Source organism: Syngnathus floridae, chromosome 9 (genome assembly GCF_059516105.1).
Source record: "Syngnathus floridae isolate MCC-2025c chromosome 9, RoL_Sflo_1.0, whole genome shotgun sequence".
NCBI classification, from domain to species: Eukaryota; Metazoa; Chordata; class Actinopteri; order Syngnathiformes; family Syngnathidae; genus Syngnathus; species Syngnathus floridae.
In genome coordinates, this window is record NC_142421.1 from 4,438,515 (window position 1) to 4,458,458 (window position 19,944).

The 19,944-nt window shown below is 44.7% G+C and overlaps 1 protein-coding gene across 6 annotated transcripts in view; it reads right to left on the reverse strand.

The window, feature by feature from the left end:
* The window catches only part of mgmt (O-6-methylguanine-DNA methyltransferase), a 159,789-nt gene extending 139,845 nt beyond the window's left edge, over window positions 1-19,944 (reverse strand). For 4 of the 6 annotated variants that reach the window (XM_088385485.1, XM_088385487.1, XM_088385483.1 and 1 more), the window contains exons 1-5: window positions 19,690-19,877; window positions 18,644-18,921; window positions 11,379-11,599; window positions 9,859-9,932; window positions 8,316-8,422 (exon numbers count right to left, since the gene is read on the reverse strand). The gene's annotated coding sequence lies outside the window, so the exon portion shown is untranslated. The other 2 variants (XM_088385482.1, XM_088385484.1) reach the window with 2 other exon arrangements.

Genomic DNA, 19,944 nt, shown 5'->3' on the forward strand with positions numbered 1-19,944 from the left:
ATACATGCAGATGTTGTGTCTATCTTACTTGACTCGCCTCCTCTAGTTGTAATTAGTTTTAAATGAAGGGCCGTGGGAGGTGGTGGGGGCGTGAAAGAGAGGGGGGTCTCGCTTTATGTGCTGATGAGCAGAAACAACAAAAAGTTGTAAAGTTGCATCTGGAGACCCGTTCAATGCTGGAAATTGTTTGGTGTGCCCATCAAGAGTCGTATAGTTGGTTTATTTAGGACCAGAGAGTGTTTTAACGTGTTGTTTTTCCCCTTAAAACTTAATTATATTCTGCCGATTTAAAGCGCAAGCACAAAGCTTTTACATAACGGTAAATTCATGACTTTGCCATGACATACAAGGTGTTGCCTTAATAATAAGAATTTTTTGCTATAGAAAGACATATTAAGCAAAATGTTTACACAGTATAAACATAAACGGCGCAGCAAAATAACGGGACTAACTTTATTGTATCCAAATAAGTCATATTAGTGCTGTACTGATAAGATGAGAGGAGTGAAACATCTCATCAAACAATATATTTGTCTGTCTCTTATAATATGACCCTAGGTGTGACAAAAAAAATTACTTTTTTTTTAATTCTGTCATTTCCATTTCTGTATGTTTTACAAAAAGTTTTTAAAACAAAAAGTAATTTTTTTCCCTCATTAAAAATACATTACAGTGACTTTTAGGGGAAGGCTGGAACAGATTATTAGCATTTCTGTTAACGCCAATAGGAAAAGCTGATTTGAGGCACGACTTTTTTGTGTTATGAGCAAAGGCGCCGCTTTAATCCAGGCAATTAAAATGATTTTGCTCAGCCTAAATTATGCTCGCTCTACCCGCGTGGGTTAACCGCGTTGCTAAGTGGCATCAATGAGTCTTATTCCACGGCGGACCACATCAAAACAAAGCCCCGTGGACTCGAATAGTCCTCATGAGAGGATTGGCTCACTTTTACCTGAGCTTGACAAGACTTCCTTTCAGTCGCAAAGGGAAGGGAAAGTGAACGAGTGATCAATATAAATGCAGGTGTTTGGAGGATTGATCAGTAATAGTCCCTCGGAATGGTGGTGAGTGGGTGCTCGGGGAAAAAAAAAGACCAAAAAAAAAAAAAAGATGAGAAATCACAGGAAAGAAAGTGAAAAGTTAAGTAGGACACTATCAGACATTCCCTGGATACAAGTGTTGGAAAAACGGCGGCGCACAAATGAAAAAGAACAGAGGAGAGCCGGTTAGGGAATTCAAAAACGAATAATTAAAAACTCAAATCGGGTTCTAAACTGTGAGAAAGACAGCGTGAGCGAGCGAGTTTTTTTTTTTTTTTTTTTTTTTTCTCCAAGCCACCAACAAGAATACACGGCGACGATAACTGCCTGAGCCGTAGGCTATTAAAATATTAACCACCGCTGTCCGAGCTGGGACTTTCCGAGCGGTACTGAGCGCTATCCTCCCCGGATGCCGGGCCTGAGAGAAAGGCTCTGCTCCCGCTTGCTGCCCTGTGGGAGGCTCGGGCTTGCATGAGGAAGCGTTTTAATGTTTCTCAGATGCGAGAGGAGAGAGAGAGGAAAGAGCTTTGACAAGGCAACTATCCTGGGTGTGATTTAAAGGTGTGCACACAGGGAGCCAGGTACTGCAGCTGAGGGCCTGTTAAGACACCCGCTATCTTTCTGCAGGAGACAGAACTTTTTTTTTTTTTTATTATTCTTTTTTTTTTCCCTTTTCCTAAATTCCCAAGTGGCTGAGCTGAACTCGGTCCCTTAAGTTTGAATCGTTTTTAAGATATGAAACAAGAGCTGGAATGCTGCCGCTGCTACTCGACACTCCGGCACTAAAACATACAGAATAAAAACACATGCAGGAAGAAAAGTGTTCAATAAGTGAACATGACTTGGATTTAGAAGTTAGTTTCTGTCGCAATGCCTTGACAGAGTCATTTAGTTACTTTATTCAATACTTGTTTTTAAAAGTCGCTAAGTTAGACATGAATGTGTTATTCCGATTCATTATATACTATATATATATAGATATATAGATATATCTATGTATATATTTTTTTTTGCTAGCCGACTTTTCCATTGAACTGGCCATGTAACAAACTATTTTTGTAGTTAAATATATAATTCATTACGTCGCCCCCTGGTGGCCAAGACAACCAAGAAATGCTTGGAGATTTGAATAACAGAATTTAAAGGCAAGATTTTCAAGCAAGCTATGATATGGTAATGCTATTAAATAATGGTATATCCTCGCCTTTTCACTAGACATCTCTCTTAAAGCTAAACAGAAAAAGACCCTAATTAATGTCACTGCAGTGGCTGCGCTGTCATTTAAATAAAATTTAAAAAAAAAAGAGCTTCACAATGTGGCCTCTTCTATAATAACATAAGTGCCGTTACTGTACTTTGCAAGGAGCGCCCTCCCGCTTGAAAAGCAGCTTTTTTTTTTTTTTATTAAGTCTCACAGATAAGAGCAATTATTTCTGCGAGTGTGCTCTCCGCTCACTGCCAAATGTGAGCTGGCACGCCATGAAAAAAGACGAGTGGCGCCTTTGATTCTCCAGACAAAATACAAGAGTGTATTTTTAGCCGCCTTAAAACGATTGCCAGCTTTGTTCAGGTGCGCGGCGTTAAAGTCATTTTCACGTCGTCGCCCCGTACCACGAATTACGGATACGTTCCGGATCCGGCCTTATTGGTGAAAACGGCGACATAATGAGCCTGAAAATATAAATAGATAGGCAACTATTTAAAATGATTCAAATATCTTTTTAGAAAAGCTTGACTTGAATATCAAGAGTGGTGAATGCTGCATGCGATTACGCAATCGGTGGCGTGTATCATGGCGCCGCGTTTTAAATTGTTTAAATCGAGTTCGACGACGTCGTCACCGTCTTTCTCGGTCAAAGTCTTTCCCGCTAAGCGTGTTCCGATTCCTAACCGGCCCTGCGGTGTCACGTCCTTTTGTCTCTCGTTCGGCATCTCCCCGGCGTCGCGGACCTGGCCGGTTGGCAGATGGGACGGGGCGAGGAAAGCGGGGATTGGTTAATCCCTAATCTGCTGTCTCTTGGCCGCTCTGGACGGCGAAGGAGAGAGGGATGGATGGAGGGATGAAGGAGAGGAAGAGGGCGATGAAGCCAGCTAGATGGAGCCAGCTGTCAGATGGAGAGTCTTTCATGGTCCTGCGCACACAACAGCTGCACAGGGCCCGCCTGCACAGCTCTGCATTATTAAGCATCTTTTTAGTTGGTTCCAGATGCAGAGCTAGCTGTGTTTACCCAGGCTTTGTGCTCTCCCAAACACACACACACGCACACACACCACCTCCTCCTCCTCCTCCCTCGGCGATCCACACCTTCACTTCCGCCGCTTCCCCCGCTTCCTTGTCGGTGTGGTCAAAGTGCCTCCGCTCTAAGTATGTAATGTAGCGGCAAATGACCTTGACACCCGCAGGTCGCATTAACGGCTTAATCGTTCGCTTTTCTTTCCGTCGACACGATTTGATGGCTTTAACATGTGCGCTCTTGAAAAACTTGCAGGAGGACATTTTGGAGAACCTCGAACAGAGTTTAAAAAAAAATCCAGCTTGCCTTTTAACCGGAAGCAAAAAAAAAAAACTTCCGAGTTGACATTAAGAGCCTGTTTTCAAATCGAGATGTTTTTTCCCCATCTTACCGACTCTACCCAACTCTTAAGTAACTCAATCACAAAGTCATTTCTCCTGACAGGTAATTGACGAGGGGAAGAAAATGAAAAGTGTAATCACAGGTTAAGTAACTGTGTAATTACACAGTCTTTCAAACTTGCCGTTCACCGTGCCATCTTGTGCACACACCAATATTGCCATATTTACACGTACCAAAGCCAGCTTTGAGGGGGCTAATCTGCGCCTGGGTGCCGTCTCTTGTCAAGTTCAAGAGGGTTAACAAATCTTTACCTCGGCGACAACCCTCCTCTTCCCCCCTTTTCATGTCCACATTTGTTCGCTGTATGTCCAAAAATCTACAGAGGCCCGTCCCGGCCCAGTTGGGATTGCTCGAGCTGAAGAGCTGGAGGCTTTTCAGTGGCTGGCATCTGTTGTTCGCCTTCCCAGAGCTGCTGGCAGTCAGTTAATGGCCATGCTTGGGACGCTGAGAGCGCGGGGAGGGGTGTGTGTACGCGTGGGGGGGGGGGCGGTGGTTGATTTCCCCATAGCCGCCTCGCCGATTCCCGGCACGCCACCGGCAGCTGCAGACGAGCCACCGGCGACGGGGAACATCGGGGCCTAATGCGCCTCTTCTTCTGAGAGTCGGGGGCGTGCAGATGTTCGTCGTCGTCATAACTCCACACTCGAGCTTGTCCTCTGATTTGAGGCAATGTTGGGCAATTTTGATGTATTTGCCACCTAAACGGCGACATGATTAAAATGACATTTGGAGCCTGGCTGCTCATCGTGAGCACAATTAGAGAAGACAAGCAAGAGCTCCCCCCCCCGCCCCTCCAGGCACCGCGGCGGCATGTCACGCTTTAACTTTCAAATCTCACAACCCTCAACAAGTTTTTTCCACAATTCTGACTGATATGCAGTATAAATACTTGGCATCAGAAGATTTGACCAAATTGTGTACTTTATTTTTCCTCTCTTTTCTGGACTTGAAAAGAGACAGGATTCATTTAATCTAAAAAAGATCTACAAAACATACTTTTCATTTTGCATCTTATGCCTTTCACACCGTTCAAGTCTCAAAAATATAAGTCGTCACTATTCTGCCTTTATCCGTGTGACATTTGCACTCAAGGCCAACGCTGAGGCACTCTAAAGCAGCCGAGCAGACTAGCTAGCTAGCTAACATCACAATTGCGCCGATTATAACGTCTGATACGGATGAAAGCACTCAAGTTCTTAAATGGGGTCCACCGCGTCATTGGGCAATAAATTTCAGTCTAAAGTAAATAAGCTGAATACTTTTATCAGAGTCTTGTGTGGACCGACTTCTGAATATTATTTTTGCAGTGGCAGGAATCTGCATAATAGTGGTGGGAGCTTTTTTTTTTTTGTAGCTAGAGTTTAATCAGCGTAGCACGACTCTAGAGAGCAAGGCTGGATACGTTATCAACCAAGCAGGAAGTTCAAATGAAGCCGGATAAATAAATGAAGGCCTTGATGATTAGCTGTCACATAAGCAATTAAAACGACTGGAAATTATTCATTCCCTTCCCAGGCAGGTGCGGCCGGCGATTGTTGCGGGTAATTTTCGAAATGGAAACAATTTGTTTTGATGAAGCTTCCATATGCTTATGAAACATTCATAAAATAACTCAAAGTCGTCTCCTAATGGAGTACTGCATAGTATCGAGGGGCTCATCTTTTTTTTTTTTCTTTTTCCCAGGTATGAAGCCGCTTTCATTTACAAGTGGCTACCAGCTCAAAAAAAGAAAAGGAAAAAAAACATAAAACGCCATCACATCTTTTTTTTTTTTTTCCTCTTTGTGCGTGTGCGCAAATTATTAATTGTGACTGTCATGGCCACCTGACAATCTCAACAAACAGCCGCCTCGGAAAAAAAAAACACACTTGACAGCTCCGGACCCCCAGCAAAATTCCCAGGGTGACTTTGTCCTTGACACATCCTTAATGACGCTCATCTCAACGATTGTAAATACATTATCATATCAGATCACGTCTGTGTTGCAATCATCACCTCCATTTCCTTTTTAATTAAACAGCAGCGATGACACCACATCTGTCAGAAAAGGAAGTGAGACTTTTTTTGAAAATCGGTGTGAACTCGCGGCAAACAATAGAGAGGGGAAGGGGGGGCAAAAAGGAGAGAGAAAAAACGGCGTTTGAAAAATAACACGCTCCGTCTCCTCCTTGCCCCCTCGTCGTCTTGTGCCGCCGTCTCGTCGCTCTCACCCCCGTCTGTTCTCCCGCCACTTGAAAGGCAGGGTAATGAGACAGCTCGAGAGCGAGGCGAGGTGTCCGCCGAGCATCAGTTGCGTGCGTGCAGAAGTGAAAATTTACTGCGAAGGAGATGGCGGCGGCGAAGGCGGAGACTGCCGGCGACGGGGCCTTGGCGTCAATTCATTTTTATTCAGATTAGCGTGCCTTTTACGCCGGCCCCGAAAACATTTGGCCCTCGTGACGAGGTGTTATTATTTGCCAGATTGCGTTATTTACACTCCATGCCGGCCATTTGGACTCGCGTCACTTCATTTTTTAAGAATTTTATACTTTTATCGATGCAAATTAATGCTATTTACGCTTAGTTAAAATCTTTGGAGAAAAAAAATCGGAGAAATGACAGACGGACGGAGCAATCCAAAAGTCCTGATGGTTACACTATTAACACGCTTGAAACAGGTGTCAGCGACAAGACATACGACGCCACTTAACGGGCCCCGAATACGACAGACTGGAATTAAACCTCCGACTATCTTCGCCGGGTTGCTAAATAAAATGCAGCTGTTTGAATCTATGCAGAACATATTTCCCCTGCCATGTGTGTTTATGGTGCCTATTTACATATTTTGCGGCCATTATGAAAATGATGCTTGTGCTGTTTTACAACGTGTGGAGAATATTCGGGCTACGCTCAAAGAAATGATGGAGAAATTGGAATATCATAATGTAGGGGAAGTCAAAGCAGAAATATTTTAGCCGATATTTAATGATCGTGTTCAAATCGAAACCAAAAAACCCCAAATGAATATGAAACAAGATTATGGAAAAAAAACTTTGCCAGCAGAGGGCCGCATCACGTCAAAATGGCTGCGGGGGATGATAAACGGACGGACTGAAACGGAAAATGCCATTCTAAATTAATTTGCCATTCTCAAATACTCTTTCCAAACTTTTAATCTTGACAATGACCTCGTTTGACCTCACATAAGACGGTTTCCGCTACAAACATGAACACCACCCCTCACTCCCACCCCTTCTATCAAATCTCTTGCAAAAAAAAAAAAAGTCAGCATTATGAAATCAAGACTGCTCCCACTGGTGAGACCATAAAGGCCGCGCGTCGGAGTGCCAAGTCAGCGCTTTTGACAGGATAAGACCATGCTAACCTATTGAAAAAAAGGCTTGAGCCGCGCGGGCCAAATCAGCACATGCACACAGTAGGCTGGCTGCTGCTGCTGCTCGAGCCAGCGAGGCAGCTTAGCGGTCTTAACAGAGAATGCGCCACTTATCATCATCGGCATCCAGCGCCCGGCCCGCAACACTCCAGCATGAAGAGGCTCTCGCGCTAAGCCGGTTAAAATAACACGAGACAATGCATCAACAATGGCTGGCTCTTCCTGTTTGATGCCTGCTTAATTCCGACACCACAATGCCCCCCCTCCACCCCGCCAATCCCGTTCTGGTGCTGGACCGGCCGACCGGCGTCCATCTCCCCTTCACATCAGAGGCAGCTCGAGGAGCCCCCTGATACTGTGTGGGCCTGGCTGATAAAGGCCTTATTTCAGGGTCTTCCAGTGAGGGGGGGCCGCATTCAACTCCCCGAGCTGGGGGACGGTTAAGGCGGGAATGTTGGAATATGCTCGGAGCTCACACCAAGGCTAAAAGCAGTCTTTTATAAAGTACCTGCTCGCCATACTTGAGTACACGCACAAGATTATATATTGTGTACAAAATGTATTTTTGAAGGCTAATACATTCATTAATTTATGCCAACAGTGCGAGCTAGCCAAAAAAAGCAAGTTGTTGGGGGCAAAACGATTAGCTGAATTGTTTTGACATAGATCCATAAGTTGGGGGGACGATACAAGGGACAAGGAACTACTTTTTGTTCTGAAATGCAGGAAAACAATATTTTCACGTGAGTAAAGCTCAAAATAATTTGTGGAGTTGCTCAACTCAATTTGATCAAAAGTTGAAATTTTTGACATTCTTAAGATATTCTTTTCGATTTTACTTCATGGGCGAGGCTGCCCTGGATGAGCTCATTTTCTCCGCTTTTGGGTTAGAAACTTGTTTTTTTTTGGTGATACCAACTGTTGTCCTACTTCGGACGGAAAGCGCTAATAATTTTTTTGCAGGGGGGGGAGGGCTCCCTTTCTTTTGCTAGGTTTTATGCTTCTGTTGTCACAGTATTTTTACTCGTTACATGACAAGACTGTGAGAAAATAGGCATGAGCGGCCGGACAGGCGGAAAGACACTGATAAGCCCGCGGCGTGCATATGACGCCTCGACGCTGGAAATTGGACCGTTTCAAAGTTCAATCTCTTCTCCCCACGTTTTCTGGGTGCGCTTGCTGACACATGAGTGAGGTCCCATTACCGCAGCCGGGCCCCCCGAAACGATAGCCATTGACCGGGCGGACCCTCGTCAGGCTCTTTACCTTGAGACTCGTCCACCGCTTGACACGACCTTTGAACCCGGGGAGCACAGCTGTCAAATGTCTCTCCCCTATTCTGTCACTCCCACTTTTGGAGACACACACAAGTCCTGGAAAGAAACACACACACACAGAGGATTGGGTTACGTTCAAGTAAGATGTTTTTTATTTTAATTACTATTTAGTAAACGTCCGCACAAACTGTGTTAGCGTGGGAATTTTTGGAGTGCTGCACCAAAAATTGTCATTTCAGTTTTGGTGCAGATGTGGATCAATTCAACTGAATTGATCAAGTTTAATGAGTTTCAAACGTGTTGTTAAATTGATTCAATAAAATCGAGATTTGCAATGCAAAATGCCTCGTCGTGAATTATATTGTTATGCCGAGGATACGATACATTTGACATAAAGTCTTAATGTTCCTAGAGAATAAAAATCTCAATAATACAAATATTGTGAAAAAAAGATAATTGAACTGTACAAATAAACTCAAAACACTCAAGCTCCTGACATCACTCACAAGGCCCCGCCCCTTAAAAGAACTCAGCCAACATACAAATACCAGAGTAAACATAGCAACGAATAAAAACTGGTTTATTTCTTAAACATTTATTTTATTATATTTGTCTACAATAGTGCTGTTACGAAAAACAACTCCCAAATTGTGTAGTTTTGGGGTTCAGTGGAATTTAAATTCATTTCAAGAGAAAATCGATTTGAAATAAACTGTGCAAGTAAATTGAAGTACAAGGTATATAAATAAATATATATATATTTTGTACAATTGACTATTTTCATAACATTCTACAATTTTTTATTGTTATTCTTCACGACTTTATTCTCAGAACATTGTTTTTCCTCGGGGTTTTTTTCCTTTGCCATAAAATAAAAATGCTACTCATTATTGTATTTTGATTTTTGTCATGCGGCATTGCACCTATATACTCCCTTTTTTTTCTGGCACCACAATCATTTTCCTCTGGTAACCTTACAACATTCCTCTTCAAAGTTCAACTTTTAAATACTGTGACGTCTGTTTTTCCCAACGAGGTGCTGACACGAGTAAAGGCCCCATGACAGTAGCCCTCGAAAAAATTCCGCCATGCGTTTTTGCAAATTTGGCAACATTTTCCTATATTTCACTAAAAAGCATGCATGATGAATTCTAACAAAATTCCATCGTAGGCGAGCGCTACGTTGAAGGTGCCTTTCTCTCGGCCTTGGCAGAGGTCTGAGTGCTACTTTTACGCCTCACGCTGCAAATCTACATTCAGTTGGCACGTATGCGATCACATTCGAAAATAGTCCAACATGCATATGGATAGCCGTGCTTTTTTTTTTTTTTGTGCTCGTGTGCGTTCATGAATACTACATCTTGTATGCAATACACGCAATGGGAGGAGGGGAGGGAATCGTCTAGAATTAGTAACATTTCCAATGCTGAGAAAAGAGTGTGAGGGGGGGAAAAAAAAAACAACAAATAGGATTGTTGAAGTGAAATCTACATGTGCATGATTTGTGTTGTGCCGTGTGTGGGGAAGCTCACTTTGCAGCAATTGACTGTGGCAGGAGCACCACCAACTGGTCAGGAGGCGCCTCTCCACCCTTCCGCCTGCTCTCCTGTGATGTGCAAGCGGGAGATTAGTCAGTCACATGCATCCACTTGCAACCTCTACATTTAAACAGTCGTGATTTATTCTTAGTGTGATCTGAAAAACAAGCAAGGTTCTTTTTCTCCTTTTTCCTCTCTCTCTCTCTGTGTCTCTCTTTCTCTTCTTCACCTCAAAACCCCCTCGGTGAGGTTGAATTCACGGTATCCATCATCATGCATCTTTAATGACGTCAGGCCAGGAGCATGGGGTAAAATCACAGTAGTGGCCTGAGGCTAAAACCAGCTAAAATGAGGTTCCTCTTACCCCCTTCCCACGCAGGCAAGAGCTCACGCGCGGGGCCGAGAGGGAGGGTACGGCGCGCCCATCGATCGCCGGGCCGGCTCGGCGGCTGGCAAGCCACTCGGAGAGCTTGATGGATACATTTGGGCCATAAAAAAAAAAAAATCTGATTCGGTACAACGCCGGGGTCCGAGCCAGGAGCTGCCGAGACAGAAGGGTGACAAACGACGGACGGCTTGATTTATGCGACATTGTGCACGACTGGCTAGAGGACAATCTCCCCTCACCATCTTTTGGTTTTACTCTAAGAGGCCTTTGGAGACCTTGACACAGACGCGCAGAGAGCGAGCAAGCAAAAGAGAGAGCGAGAGAGAGAGAGGAAAAAAAAAAAAAAAAAGATACAATCTGCCTAATTCAAAACACTTGTCAGACAGAGAGGCTGTATGAACTGCTATTAGGGACACGCTGAAATAGCACATGTAGACCTTGAGTATAAAGTCGTAGTGTTACGAGAATAAAGTCGAATTATTATCGCAATGAAGTGGAAATTAGATGGAAATGTTCGACGAGTTCCAAGAGTGGAAGTCAAGTCGTAATCACCATGGTGGCCCAAGCAGGCAAAAAAAAAATGTTTTTATTACGTTGAATTACTATTATTTTCTGTACGGTAAGGTTGTTGTCTTGGATGTGTCCCTTTAAGGGGTATGGCCTTTAAGGGGCGTGGCCTAGTGGGTGAAATTGAGTTACTCCGGCACCTTCAACTTTTTGTCATAATTCTAATAAAAGTACGTACTTTTCTTTCTAGTGATAACATTACACATTCATTCTTATTAGCCTTTTAATAATTTCGCAATCGTGTTTTTTTTTTTTTTAAATGTACTTTGGAGCGTTGCCCTTCAACGCCTTCATATGCTGTCATTTTGGCCTTCACAGCATAATTGTATTAGGAGGAGCACATGTTGAATGTGAACTGGGAGGGAAAAAAAAAAAAAGTATTTTTTGCGTGGTAGAAAAGGGACGTGGACTTAAGCTCTGTGCAATTACATACGGTGACCCTGGAACAAATAAGTCAAATATAGCTCAGGGCCAAATCGCATTTCATGTCGCGGGCGAGCCAAACAAAAGAACAAGCATTAAAATGGAAAGGAAAAAAAAAAATGCCTGCATATCTTACAGCATTTGGAAGTTGTTTCCTGTAAAAAGTGGATGATCGAGGCGAGTGTGGCTTGGAAACATCTTTCAGTTGCCGAGCCCCCAGCCTTGACCCGGCGGGTCAAAGCCAGTCAGGCTCTTCCTGTCTGCGGCTTTTCCCAGGATCCCCTGCCTGTCGGCGTGTCAGCACCTCTGCTGTCTCCTCACCGGCTCAGGATGTTGCTTTTGCCTTCCAAGAGTTTCCTGAAACCGGAGGAAAAGAAAGAAAGAAAGGGAGGGAAAAAAATAAAAGATTGGTTTCCATTCCGTGCGAGAGAAGGTCAGCTGGTGCATTTAAAAAAAAAAAAAACGCCATTTAAAAAAAAAAAGAAATGTCCGTTTTGTATATTTGACTCAATTTTACCAAGCGGCTGGCCTCTGACTGGCGTCTATTTGTGGATGTGAGGATGCATTAGCCTGTGGGGGATGACAAGTGCATGGAGAGAAGAGGGTAAATACTCCAGTCCCGCCTTCTCTCAGCTTTCTTTTTCCCACACTGTTTTTTTTTTTTAATTTGAAACGGCAAAAATAGATGACTTTCCGGGAGCATTGCTGAGATGTTTTCAATTAAGTGGCGGGCGGGCGGGGGTCATTTGTCTAATTAGAGGGCGTGATGGACAGCGCAGAAATGGGCCACGCGGCATTTGGAGTTGCCTCGCGCAGGTAGGCCGCATGACAAGGTGCCACCCGTGGCAACGCACGGCCTGATTACTTTGCTGTTCCAAAGACAAAAAAGTTATGCCGTGAGATACTCTTGAAGTCCCCTGACTTTTTTTTTTTTTTATATAGCTTTTTTTTTTTCTGGTCACATTACGGGATTTCTTTTGTAAATTTACACATCTTGTTTTTTTTCCAATCACAATCTTAGTTTTGTACAGATTTGTTTCATTTTTCCTCAAAACATTACAATTTCTTGAATCTTACGTTTTGCTTTTTATTCAAATTATTAGTTTTATTTTCCTAAATGATTGTTTTCATATGATAATGTTGTTTTTATAACATTTTCCCAGTTTCTTTGTCACTTTACTTTTTTGTGTTTGCAAGGGAATACATTTATGAATATTTCCGATAACTGCAACTTTGTCCCCATAACATTTTGTTGTAATTTTATATTCTTCTCTAATATAACACAACTTTTCTCATATTATGACTTCTTATCAGATCCCTATTTTACGCCAACATTTTAACATTGCACCTTCTTTTTGTGTTACTCTGACATTGATAACGTAATATCCCTTTTTTACGCAGGTAGTCTAAAGTGACAAGGATGCACCCCTGGCTACAAATGTCCTGATTACTTTCTCGTCTCCAGCCTCAAATGGCATTTTAGCACGCCGAAAGCTAAAAAATCCAAAAACGAGAGCAAGTTTACGTTCAATTACAAAAGAAATAATCAAATAAAGGACAATTTCATAATCAGGCTCAAGTTAGCGCCATGTACCTTTGTCTCAACTTTTTTGATAGCAAGTCTGTCAAGGAGGCTTGGGGGGAAAATAAAAAAAAAAAAACATCCTGCGCGTCCCCCGCAGTCAAGCAGTACACCCGTAAGTCCTATTCCCCCGCCGAGCAGCCCAAAGTGTATGTGTATAAATGGAAGGCCTGTCATTTCACATTCATTAAAAGTGAAGTTCCAAAATTAATAATGTAAAAATATGGGTTTTAATTAGTCTTCTATTCTGCCCAATGTACTTAAATTGGATCATCCGGTCCCCGATGCCCTTTCACTTAATAAAGAATTAGCCTGTGATGTTCTCAGCTTGACAGGTAGGATAAAGTGGAGGGAGGGGGGACGAGGAGGGGGGGGGCGGCTGTTATATAAAGGATATATCCGTTTGTACGTAATTTGCAGCTTAGTCAATTTGACAGGGGGGGAAGCGGCCCGGCCATGGATCCCGGTGCAGGTTTAATGCATTTCGATCATGTTATGGCGTGACCACGCCATTGCCTTGCCAAATAATTAGTGACATTAATCCAATTTGATTGGCCATCTTCGACGAGCTGAGCGGCGCTTCCGTAGACAAGGTGGCTGGCAAAGTGCTTTAGAGCCACGATAGTAGAAAGTCGGCGTGATTAATTTTGGGGATGGCTCGGATTATCATTTGAGGAGTTTTCGTAATATTAGCATTTTATGCTAATGCGTGAACATTTTTCATTTTACTTCACTGTCGTAACATGATTGGCAAAAGTTGATTCCATGCAAAGGCTATATTAAAGTGGAAAGATTCGATTCGGCTCAAGTCTGATTCCGATTCGATTCCATACGGTGAGGCTGAATTCAAGAGCGTATGACATCTAATTAAATAATCCAAATTATTTCTGGATGCGGTACTTTTCCGATAATTATTTCTGAACTACATGAGGCGCTTCAAATAAAATAACATCTTTGACTGGCGAACACAAAGACTTGGGCATCTTTAAGGTTAAAGATGGCGGGGGTGGGGTGGCAATCAAGGCAGCCTTCAGTTGATAGCATATGGCATCCATGAGTGATCCGTACATGTCGTGGCCATATAGCGCCGCTTGTGTGCGCCTGAGTGGGTGTTGTCGCGCTATTGGTAGGCAACGCGCCCAGACAGCCCTCGCCAGCCTCTTCCCGGTTTCTGCCGCTCCCCTCGCGCGGGACAGGCACAGCTGTCAGATCAAAATCAATCGCATTTTAAAGGACGTGCGAGCTAAATATTTCATTCTTGCCTTGGGAACCAATTAAGTGCTACATATGAAGTCGGGAGGACTGGTTGAGCCGCAGTCGTACTGGTGCGTACCAGCTGCTCCATTGCTTACACCCGACCCCCCCCCCCCCCAACACGCACACATACACCGCACCCCTCCCCATGCAAATGTGTGAGTGTGAACGCTCCACTTCAATTACCTAGTGATGTTTTAAAAATGCACCAAAGCCAGACTGGCAGTCCGGAAATTGGAGGGGATCCACCCCAGGTATGTTGTTTATTTAGTTGTTGTCTGTTGTGCTGGCTGTAACCCATTTGCCCTCATTGCAGATGTGAAGGATGGCAGCGATATAGGGGGTGGAGGTGGGAGTGGGGGCCTTCAAAGTGCCATGTGTCAGTGAACGCCTCACACCGCATGGCGGGGACGACTGGTGTCTCCTCGCCAAAATATGACCGCCGCCTGCCTCGCCGTCTGCCCTCGCGCCGTGACCTCCGCCAAGGAGATGATGTCGTTAGCACAAGTTTTTAGAACGTTTTTTCGTACTATTTTGGCAAAATTATGGATTTGATTGACTTTTGTCCTTTTTTACTGCACGAGTGATTTATTTTTTCAATTATTTAGTTCAAATAAAAGCATACGCTGGCAAAACGTGGAATATATTCAGTTTTGATTCCAACAACGTAGCGCTTCACTATTCAATGCATATACTTTTCTATTCTTTCCCAAACGTAATAATTTTTTCATGGTTCACTTCATTTATTTATTTGTTTCAAAAAAAAGTCAATGCACAAGCGCCCAAAGCTGTCAAAATGTAGCATATACTCAATTTTGAGTGCAATAAAGTAGCGCTAAGTTTAACTTTGATTTAGCATTGCCTAGCAAAATTCACTTGGGAACACCTCGCCTGCTGCGTCCTTCTCACAGCGTGAAGGTCACGACAAGCTGTGCGCGCGCACCCCATCAGAAGGATGCAAGTCGTAGCGGGGAAGGTTAAAGCGTGTACATGTGTGAGGCGGGCAGAAGGGGGGAGGAGCTTAAGTGCGCGTGCGGTAGAAGGCGTCTGAAGTGGTGAGGGGTGAAAAGGAAAATGTGCGAGTGAGCGAAAAGAGCAAAGAATAAAAAAAAGAAAAGAAAAAGTGAGAGAAACACAAAAGCAGAACGGAGACAAAGTGAGAGACGGCGCAAAAAGCAATCGGCGGCGCGAGGGCTAGTGAGAACGGACGGACGGACGGGCGGGCGGGCGAGCCAGCGAGCGGGCGAGTATGATTGATAACGGTGCTGACAGAAGCCCTCTGGCCATGCTCTCCGTGGCAGTTTAGGGAGACGGGGGCCTCCCCGCGTGAGAGCGAGCTGCCCCCTCGCCACCGTCCCTCCACACACCACATCTGGTGAGATCGCCCACGCTGGGTCAGAGGTCGCGGCACCACGGGGGCTTACTTTTGGACTCGAGTGAAACGCCAGGCCTAAACCGTCGCCAAATAAAATAGACCGACGATAAACGAACGTGTGGGGGGGGTGAAGTAGAGCCTTTTTTTTTTTTTTTCTGTGCAGGTGACACGCAAAAACTAAGAAAAAAAAACGCTGTGATTTATGTGTGCGTGTGCATGCGTGTGTGTGTGTAAGAGACAACACTGATGAATTAGGGATAAATAATGAAGTAGCTGAGGGACTGGGTTTGTGATCGCGAGAGGGCCCATCAACAGAGAACACTAATACTTTTGAATGCTATGCCGTTTGATGTTGATCAAGTTCAACTCGGCTGACAGGCCCGAGAAGACTGCGGGGAGCACTGGGACCCTTCCGAGTCTCTGACACACACACACCCGCGCACAAAACCTACTCAGACAGGTGAAAGAGAAGGCACAGGACAATAGACACACACACACACACAACCACCCGCACTCTTATCCCCGACAGTTATTCAAGTTCAAGTTACAAGAAGTAAGCCTACAACGCGTCTACTCGGAGGCTTTCCATTCAACTTTACTGACTTCAAGGAAGACGCGGTCGGCCATTTTAGCTCCAAGGCCCACTTAAGACATACGCTCGCGAGTAATTCCGTCTAAATTCCCCTCGATAGGACACGAAAGGAACTTCTTATTTCTACACGACCATTGCGACGTCTTCATTTCTAGCGTAGGGCGTTTCATTTCCTCACCCATGAATCGGGCCCGACCAATTTGTGTATATGAACGCTGATGGCGGGGTCGCTGCTCCTCCCTGGCTGGGGTCATTTTCAAAGTGTCGCCATTTAACTGCGAGGGAAAGGGGGTTGGGGGGGGCTTCCTACCTCCAGCGTTGGGCAGCGTCGGGCTGTGTGGAGAGCGTGGCCTCATTATGAAGGAGATAAAGACCGTTAAGGCTGTTTGGTCTTGGGCCGGCTCCAGCCCCTATGGTGAAACACACCTGCTCCCCTCTTTAAAAAGCCCTGCTCCAGTTTAGCTCTTGGCCACGGACGAGTAATGACCTATCCAGGGGGCCGTAACGCCCGCTTCGTTTAGCCTGTCGTTAAGACCCAGAGTCAGCAGCATACTGCGGCGCGTGGCCGTGCCAAAACTCAGTACGGAGCGTCCTTGCCAAAAGAGCCCGCATCAAGCCTACGCGGCTAGAATGCGGATAAGTCAACTGGATAAAAAGACAATCAAACGCGAGCTGTTATTCTCTGAACGTGCGCTAGCGCATTCTGGTCAGAGACAAAATGCATCACGATTCACTTTCCGTTCATTTCAATACATTTGCATTCAAACGCGGGCTGGCTCGCTAATTAGACAACATAAAGTTGCAGCTTGACACCGCTTGGGCCGCCGTTGTCGTCCCCGTCTTTGTTGTGGCCGGGGACGCCGGCGCGCGGAAATACGCGACGGCGTGGAGGCCCCCGTCAAAAGATCTCCCACTTCTGTTTTCATCAAAGCGTTTCTTTGGCACTACACGGCAGCGCGGGTATGCTAATGTGTTGTGCTGCCTGGAAAGCTGTCAAAAAGCGCCCACCTTGGATGAGAGAGCGCCGTAATTCAAGCGGGCTCCTGTCTTGTGCGCGTTCAGGTCTCCTCATTATGCCGCTTTGCAGGGTAATGGCGTCTCGCGCCGTTTTATCTGTCAGCTCGCAGCAAACTATAGTTTTTTTAGCCGCCTATAGTTGATGCTAACATCAAAGGCGTGGGAAAAAGAAGGGGAGAAAGGGGGGCAGGTTGTCGCGTTAAAATAAAAAAATAAATAAAAAGGGGAACCGCTCCCGGTAGGCGAAAATTGAACGTCTTGTGTGTATTGAGAATAGATTTGCTGCTTCGCCGTGGACGTGTTTGTTCTCGAGTAAACAGCGAGTCTTGTTTGGGTGTAACTGTCAGCCCGAGTAACCCCCCCTCCAAAACCCCCCGCGAGAGCTGGCTTGTTCGCAAAGCGGGGAAACACGGAGGCACACATTCTCGCCGTCTGATCAACCGGGAATCGAGTTGGCGCTGACAACGGCGCGAGCGGCACGTAGATACGCGCCACTTCCCGGTGCAGTGATGCCTTCACTTCAAGGTGGCGCAAATTTGAGAATAGGTCTGAACAATGACTCAAATTTAAATTAACATCACAATGTTGTGCAATGCAATTTTCAAATCACAAAGGCTGCTATTTATTTTTTAGGGGTATCAAACAGTTTTTATCAAAGTTAATTGTAGTTTCAGTTTTGTTTTTTTTAAACATTTTAATTTTTGTCATGTTTCCATTGCCACTACAGTGCTAGAACAGATTAATGGATTTTCAATTTATGAATATGACAAAACCCGATTTGATTGAACGGAATTGAGTTACAAGTTTGGTCACGGAATGAATTTAACTCCTAAGTTGAGGCATCTGTCGTCTGGCACCTTCTCGCCTTTATTTGGCCAAGTGGGGCTTTTACACCCCCAGCGGGTGCTGACAGATTTGTGAATATCCATCCATTTTCTTTAGCACTTGTCCTCATTAGGGTCACACATAAACCGGAGCATATCCCACCCAGTTGACTTAAAATGAAGGCGGGATACACCCTGGACCGGTCACCCGCTAACTGACAAAGCGTTCACACCTATGGACAATTTAGAGGTCATTAATTAGCCTAGCGTGCATGTTTTGGAAATGCAGAGTGCATGAAAACAAATACATCCTTTCAAAATTGTGCATTGGTATCTTTTTAAAGACATTTTTATGCAGCTTTTATCTAAAAAAAAAAACATTTTACTCTTTTGTAAGGTTTGATTTATTCCATATAATTTAACTCCATTTAATTTAACTTGACTAATTATGATTTCATCCAACTCAATTGCAAAAGCAATATCAAGCAAAGAGAATTTTATCTCGTAATGCCCTAATGGAGGAAGAATTTTTAGCAGGCTTTCTTCCAATGTTTTTGAAACAATTTGTGACAAACCCATCGTTTTAAAAGGTTACATAGTAAAACTGCTTGGTTGCGAGGCCCTCCCGACTGCGTGGCAGATGTGCGAACCACGAGCCCACCGTGCCGCACAGATTTATGAATATGCGCGTGTTTATTGCAAGTGTTTGCGGCGGTGGTCTTTTTAGAAGACGCGCGTAGAGCAAATTAAAACTCACCGCAGGAAACGAGCGCCCTTGGCACTCCTCCTCCCAAGCAGCTGCACGCACCCCAACCATCATCTGCCATTTTGACACATCCACGGGGCGTAGCAGGCAGCCGCGAGGGGGGGTAGGGTGGCGGGAAGGGAGTTTTTCAGTTGGCAAAGGTGCCAACGCGGCACCCGCGGCTGCGAGCGTCGCCGGGCCGCAGCCTCCAGCCAAACAGGTGTGTGACACGGTGCCGCCGGTTCCTCTTCGGGGGCCCGGGGAGCAGGCGTCAGGGACCCTGGCGGGGACTGCGTGCCGCAGGAAACAAAGGGAGGTTAGGTGTGCACCTGACAAGCTCATTGATAACGTCCGGGACAGCAGCCCTGAAGTGGATGGCAAATTGCCTCTAATGCTTCCTGGAGATCAACGGGCCAAAGTCAGGTGCTGAGCGCTAAATGGCCTCATTAGTTATGATTCTTCTCCTATTTTTTTTTTGTAATGGTGGAGGGACTTTTTGCGAGGAATTTTTGGACACACACATCATGTCAGAGGTACCCAGACATGTCAGCATAACTCAGTTACAGATATGCCCAAATGCTCAGACTTCCACTGCCGAACTGCTGTTACAAACCTGTTCCACATTTTGAAAAAAAAAAAAAGAATAATATGACCAATATAAGACATTTGAAAAGTGTCCACTCCTAATGCAATGTGCAAAACTCAAAGACAAAAGTAACATTTACATTCAGAGTATACTTCAAAATTAATATTCAATAAATTCGGAACAACACATAAGAACACAACAGTACTGTAGCACTATAAAGGTTATACAACGGTTTTAGAAAACAAAATTTAATAAAAACTTTACGACGGGTGATGTTAGTTAGTGATGCTAGCGCCATTCACGAAATACGAGGTTAGCAAAGATTAGCTACGCCTAGCCCTAGCATACCAACACAATTAACAGACTTAACAGTAGACAGGAGGGTAGCTCGGAATTGAAAAGCATCACAGACAGTATATAGCTGAACCTGTGCAAAAAAAAAAAGAAGTTTTAAAGCATCTAAATGGCCTACCAGCAGGAGCGCCAAGCTGGTCCTCCTCAAGCACGACACCATTTTGTGGAGTGGACCACCTGCCATATGAAAGAGGCAATGAAGTCGGCAGAAAGACGAAACATTTCATGGATATTTTATATTTATATATCTACAAAACGTTTTTTAAATAAATGTAATGAGAACGAGTCGAACGCGACCCTTGCCAATTTGCCACCCACCTGTTGCAGCCGCTCACAACTTGTAACGAGCACCGCCTACAGGCCTGGAGTGGAA